Source organism: Notamacropus eugenii, chromosome 3 (genome assembly GCF_028372415.1).
Source record: "Notamacropus eugenii isolate mMacEug1 chromosome 3, mMacEug1.pri_v2, whole genome shotgun sequence".
NCBI lineage: Eukaryota > Metazoa > Chordata > Mammalia > Diprotodontia > Macropodidae > Notamacropus > Notamacropus eugenii.
The window spans coordinates 272,661,489-272,668,459 of NC_092874.1; the positions used below are offsets into that span (position 1 = coordinate 272,661,489).

At 36.7% G+C, this 6,971-nt stretch overlaps 1 pseudogene; it reads right to left on the minus strand.

Moving 5' to 3' along the window:
• Positions 1–6,009: 6,009 nt before the first annotated feature.
• LOC140532043 (eukaryotic translation initiation factor 3 subunit K pseudogene) lies at positions 6,010–6,682 on the minus strand (annotated as a pseudogene).
• Between the last annotated feature and the right edge of the window lie 289 nt (positions 6,683–6,971).

Here is a 6,971-nt window from a genome sequence, read left to right on the forward strand (position 1 = left end):
GTGACTTACAGACATTTAATCTGAGGGCTGAAAGTCTCTGTGCAGCTGCTGCAGATACCTGGGCCTCCTTCTGTGGCTCTCACACTTGCTCGGCTCTGTTTGACCCTCTGCTATCCCACCATGCTGCCGCATCCTCAGATCACCCCTGGGCTTTCCTGCTTGGCTGTACTGAGGTGGGGAAGCTGTGCTGTGCACTGTATGCTCCTCCACCCTCATAGAATAGATTCTTCCCGTAGATCTTCCAGTCCATCCTGGACTTTGAAATGGCCACAGTCTGTCTCCTATTGGATTCTGCACCTCCAAAATTTAGTCAGATTCTCTTTTTAGAAGTATCTGACAGAATTTGTCTAGAAGAGCTTAGGTGAGTAGTTGCTCTCACTCCACCATCCAGAATACTATTTTTTTTAAAAAAATAAATGTTATCCATCATTATTATTACTATTCCCTTGTTAAATTTTCCTCCTGACAGAGATAATGAAATCAGCTACTAATAGTCACTGTTAACTTAACATAAATTGGTTTATTGGGGCATTCCCAACATTAGTGATTTAATGCCAAACTTTAAAATAAATAAATGAGGGCATTTCCCAAAAAGAGTAGGTTTAGGCAGTCAAAAAGGCCCTCATTGAGGCATGAATGCTTTCAGGCAAGGAGAATGATATTATTTACAGCATCACCATCATCCCTAATACCTAGGACAGGAAATGGATGTGGAAGAGTTAGAAAAAGAAGCAATACACAACCTAACAAAAAATCAGCCCAAAAAACAAAAAGAAAAAAGCCCTACATACTTTATTAACTTTCCACAGTTTTCCTATGGCCAATCCTACTGAAATGATCACTTCCAGAAGGACAAACATTTACAAACAACTAATCATGCTCATATTTTAATGGAATAGGGAAGGAGTTGGGAGGAAATGTGGTGGAAAGAATCAGGTGAATTTCCCTTTTTCAAATTCAGAAAATCTTGGATTTCTTGATGCAATAGAATGGATCCTTTCAACCTTAGAGTTTTCCTTGATGCCACAAACACTTGCATTCCTTTAAATCTTTCTCTATTTCATGGAGAGCCTCCATGGCCTTCTAGAGTGAACAACTGACCTAGGAGATATATGAAGATCTAATCTTTTCCTTAAACCAATTCTTTTAGTTGCCCACTTTCAAGGTGGCATGAATTCTTTGGACAAGTATTTTGGCATTTCAATTCACTTCAACAAACACAAGTTTATACGATTTCAGTTTTAGAACTGGAAAACACCCAAGGGTCATTTAGTCCAACTACCTCATTATACAGGTGAGCAATCTGAGGAACAGGGAAGTAAAGTAAGACATACTATTTAGTGCCTGTTAAATTTGAAGCACAGTGTTTGGAGAAGAGTGTACAGTTAAAATGTGAAAAAATAGTCTCTTTCTACAGGGAATGGTGTGGTGTAGTAGATTTCTGGACTTAACCTCGTGAGTCTCAGTTTATTCTTCTGTACAAGTGGTTAATAATATCAATCTCACAGAGTTTTTGTGAGGCTCAAGTGAAATATTCAAAATGTTTTTCCAAACTTTAAAGAACTACATGCAATCGTGTGTTTGGGGCTAGAAGGGATTAAATTCAATTACTTCATTTTACATATGAGGAAACTGAGGCCCAGGGAAAATAAGTGACTTTCTAGAATCACACAACTAAAAGTATCAGAGTTGGGATTTGAACTCAAGTCCTACTCTCAAGCTTTGGCAGCATACACTATATTCTTGCTTCTATGTAAATTGTAGATCATGGCAACAATATATTTTGGGAAATAGGCATGACATGAGGAAAAAGGAATTCATAATTGAAAAGCTCTTTGCAAATCTAAAATGACATATTGAGATTGAACAATTGTCCCCCATCAATATTTTGAGTATTTGTGGTCACCCATCTCTCTGCAACAGGAGAGCCAATATATGTATTAATCTACCCTTGGTGAATGACTTTGACATCTCAACTTCTTGAAGGTAAAGATTTATATAGCTGAACAAAGAAACTCCCTTTCCTGGCTTCATTTTGAAATCATGACTGATAGAAAGGAAATATTTCCTCTGAATATACTCCAGGTGTTGTCTGCTTTGCTAAGGTCAAAATAACTTTTAAAACATGAAAGAGGGTGAATAGACATTGACTATTAAGCCCAGCATGACTTAAGTAGGTTGATTTCTTTGTATTTTATGCTCTTTTCCCATGTGGTGGCCACTTGCAGATGTTACAAATCAAGTTGAACCAAGAGAATGCATTTAAATTGGAAGTTCCATACTAAGAAATCTGGAATCTTTCTTAATCCAACTAATAAAAGAAAAGGAAATTGTGTATTATTGAATCTTATTTTTAAAAGCATTTTCATAGAAAAGGCTGCTATAAAGATTATAATAATGAAAATATTATCAGTCTATCTGCAGAATGTACAATAATTATGGAATAGATAATGATGAATATTTTGAGGGGTCCAAAAATGCCCAGGAGGAAATACTCCAGCAACAGGAATTGGACTGTTGCAAAGACTTTGCAACTTCTAGTCTTTAAACACATAATCAATGGATAAGAGAAGGATCCCTTTCTTATTTCAAGCCTTTTCTCTATCATTTTACCAGGCTGCCTCTCATAACAAATATTACTGATTCATAACCAGTTCTTTGTCACCAACTTTCAGTTGCTCTATCTATTTCATTTATCTGTGAAAACTGCAGTCATTTTAGTAACTTTTATCTTTCTTACTTTTAACTCACCAGATCCAAAAACCAAGTTTGTTTCACAGAGTCTGAAAATTTTCACAATGAAATAGAGCCACCAACTCTAACCACAGTGAAAGTATTTTATTGAAAATGTAATCAAATATGAGGAACAGGAAAACGACTTCTTAGAAAATTTTTTTAAAAGATTTATTTTCATCTTAATTTAAATTCACTGAGTTTTTTCCTCATCACCCTTCCTATTTCGGTTGAAAGGTATTTTTGAGAATTCTCTCTTTTCTTAACATCTATATTTCTAGAATATAAATCAATATTCTTTCTAAAACCCAGTAACATCTGGAAATAAGCAGGACATTTTTTTTCATTTTCATAAGTAATGTTTAATGGTAAATGATTCTGAATCTAATAAGAGTTATTCAGAAAAAAGACACACATTGGACTCATTGGCTACTCCTTCAGGCATCTAAAAGACTGAAAAACCCAAAGGAAATGAAGCTGAGTTGTCTGTGAAAGAAAAGACAGCTTGAGGAAGACATTCAAAATGTTCACGTGGATGGGGCAATTTGAAGTTGTTGGGAGCAGAAAAGGGAAAGAAAGTGTATAGGGTATATTTTGTCTGGAGATGCAAATCTATAGGAAAGGCCTTCTCATATATGGAGGGAATGAATTCAGAAAAAGGAAGATAAAGGAGAAATTTAGACAGGAAATACTCATGAGGCAAAGTGTGCTTAACTGCCTTCACATAGGGTCCAGTCCAATGTTGTTGTATGTGTTGATTAATAATTTTTTAAAAGATACTTTATTCTTACAGTGTTTCATTTATAATTCTTCAGCCAGATACTTTCAGGCACAGGCAAAGTAAAAATCATGGAAGTTGAATAGGATAAGAACTGGACCTCTTTAATATCCTTAGTATAGGGAAGACCCAGGTGAAGGAATTCTGACTACTACTTTTTCTTCTACTACTTCTAAAACTCTTACTCCTCCCACCACTACCACCATCATTACTACTACTTTAAACTGTGACTACTACCACTACTATTACTACTACTACTGCTATGACTACTGCCACTGCTGTTGCTGCTGCTACTAATATTGCTACTATTACTATTATCACTACTACTATTTTATAATAGAGTAGCTAAGAAATGAAGTGACTTGCCCAGGGTCAGATAGAAAGTATGACTTGGAATTGGGAATTACATATTAACTTTCTTAGTTTTGAGGTCAGCTCTGGTAAGACCATTCTTCTTCTTGTCAATTAAAGTGCTAATTATTCACATTTATTTCACTAAAGCATAATATAATAATAATAATTTAAAAGTAGAGTAATACTGCTATATATATATATAGATGTATTCCTATATACTATTACTATACCACCACCACCACCATACTTCTTCCTCCATTATAATACAGTAACTAATTCACAGAAGTTTACAGAAGTCATTTACAATTTTTAATCGTTCAGTTATCAAACTATTTGATTTAGATTTTCCCAGGTGACTGCAGAATTTCACTTTTATTAATTCTCTTCAGAAATATCCAGGGCCTTCACCTTTTATGTAAATACTTAAGCTAGTGATTTACCCAAAAGAGAATGGGTTTCTTTTTTTTTAATAACAGAAGAATGTAAAAGCCTCAAGCCTGGTTCTATTAAAGACAACTCTTCTTCCACTTCTAGTGGGACTTCATTTCCTCCTGGAATGTGTATGATTTCCAAGACTAGTCAAAGTAAAATTGTACATTCCAAAGAATGTACAATATAAAAAAAAGAAAAGAAAATTACTTGGAATTGCTAGAGAGCAAAACTATCTTCCTTCCTCTCCAAAGATCTAAAGAGTCCTCTAGACTTAAGAATAGTTATGTCCTGGAATTTCTCCATAACCCCCTTCCCTGTCACTTTCCACTCACTTTGGGCAAGCATTCATGGTCACCAGATGGTCAAGAATTCCAGTGATTTTCCTTAAGTGCAGTTTTGACCATGTCACTCTCTTAATCAACAAATTCTAGTGGTTCCCTGTTGCCTCTAGGATAAAATATAAATTCATGTTTGTCTTTTAAATTCTTTTGCAAAGTTGCTCAACCTATCTTTGTAGTCTCACTTCGTATCACTTCCCTTCCTGAACTCTGTAGCACAAATTGGCTTGTCCTCTGTTTCTTATACGTGGCATATCATCTCTACTTTTAGTACTACTGACTGTGCCATAAGTCTTAATATATGTATATAATAACTCTAGTCCTCCTTCCTTCCCTCCTCTCTCCTTCCTTTACTCTTTCCTTCTCTTCCTTCCTTCTTTCTCCCTTCCTTCTTTCCTTCAATCTTTTCTCCTTTCCTTTCTCCCTTCTTTCATCCTTTCTTTCCTTCCTCTTTCCCTTCCTTCCTCCCTTCTTACCTTCATTTCACAGAATCCTTTTCTTCCTTTAAGAGCACACTCATAATATCACCTACATGAATCTTTCCTCATCACTGATATGATTAGTATGCCCCTTCTCAAACTATTATATATAGTTCCATATTTTTCATTTATTCTCTTTATTTTATTCTGCACATAACTTTACATCTTCTCATCTCTCTCACTAGATTGCAATCTCTTTATGAACAGAGATTATATCCTATGTATTCTGTTTATATGCCTAGAAATTAGATCAGTATCTATCTCATAGCCTTGTTTAATAATAAAGTCTTGTTGATTGATTGATTGAAAGCCCTGGCCATGTTGACAGCATCCATATAACTCCCATTAAGAGTGGAGGACAAAGTTCTCTTTGGCCTCTCCACATTATGTTTTTTCCCTTGCTGCTCCTTGGCTCTCAATCCTGTTTGGCCCTTGATCTCAACTTCTTCATGAATGAAATTTTATTTTTTTAAGTTTTACTTATCCAGGCCCTATTTGTTCAGGAATTATTCCACTGCTTCCATCTGTGGCCATCTCAGGTTGGTTTCGTGAAGAGGTCACAGAAACATACAGGCTTCCATCCATGGAACCAAGTCTGCCCTCTCCATTTAGTACCATTTTGCCTATTATTCAGTTCTATTTTTCTTCCCGGATTTCCTTTTAAAGGCCAAGATCTACAGTAAAGAAATAATCCATGAATCAAGTCAATTGATATCGTTTCATTAGGTTAACAAACACTCGGGGGAGGTGAGTTCAACCTTTTCTCTCCTATATATTCTCCCCCATGGAGGCCAAATGGATATTTTTTAAGGAAATAAAGGGATTTTGTTTAAGATCTTGGTAGTACGGAAGAAGAAACAGAATGTAGAAAACAGGAGACATTGGGCAGAAGGAGTTAGTGGGAGCAAGCCATGATGCTGGAAATACTCTCAAAGTTGATTTTTTCTGCAATGTTCTTGGGCTTGATACTCTCTTTTTGGCTGCAAATGAAAACCTTTCCTGCCTCATTGGAGTTCAAGCCATATTTGCTCATCCATACTTTCAGTTGACTGTCTGACAGATCTCCCAACATGTCAGCCAGTAGCCAGCAGTCAATATGTTGATATGTAGATAAGATTTTGTATGGAATCTTCAAAGCCTGTGATGCCATTAAGGAGAAGGAGATCCATATTCTCATCTAGGGCATGTCAGAAAGCTTGGAAATGACAGGTCTCCAGCAAGTATCCCAAGTGAAAGATCTGTCTGATGGGCTACTCTTTTTGATAAACTTGGTGAGTCATGCACTTGCACAGGGTGAAGTCTGTATGAGGGGGATTGGTGAGGACCTTCAGCAGAATCTGGGCTGTCACTGTGGTCTGGAATAAGGCCAGGTTAAACTGGTATAGCTTGAGCATGGCCAAGTTGACCTCCAGGTCATAGGAATTCTCCTTTGCCAGGGTCACTACATAGTGCTCCAGGGTGGCCAGGTTCTCAGGTTTATACCTGTTGACACCCTTGAGAAGCCTGCATGCATTGGTGTCCCTCTGCTCCCAAATGGATATTTCTAAAGGACATATCTGAGTTGTCATTTCTTACTCAGGAATTTTCTATGGCTTCCACTTGCTTCTAGATTTCAGTACAATTTTCTTTGCTTGTCACTTATAGCTTTTCCCATTTTGCCACCAGTCTATTTTTCTAGAGTAATCACAAATTAATTTCCAGCATGTTCTCTCTTTTCCAACCACTTGGGCTTTTTGCCATTTCTAGTACATGACATATATATTTTTTTCATCTTAGTGTCTGACAGATTGTCTTGTGCTCCTGGAATGCACTCCCACCCATCTTATTCCCCATCCTCCAGGTCCTTGCACACACCTC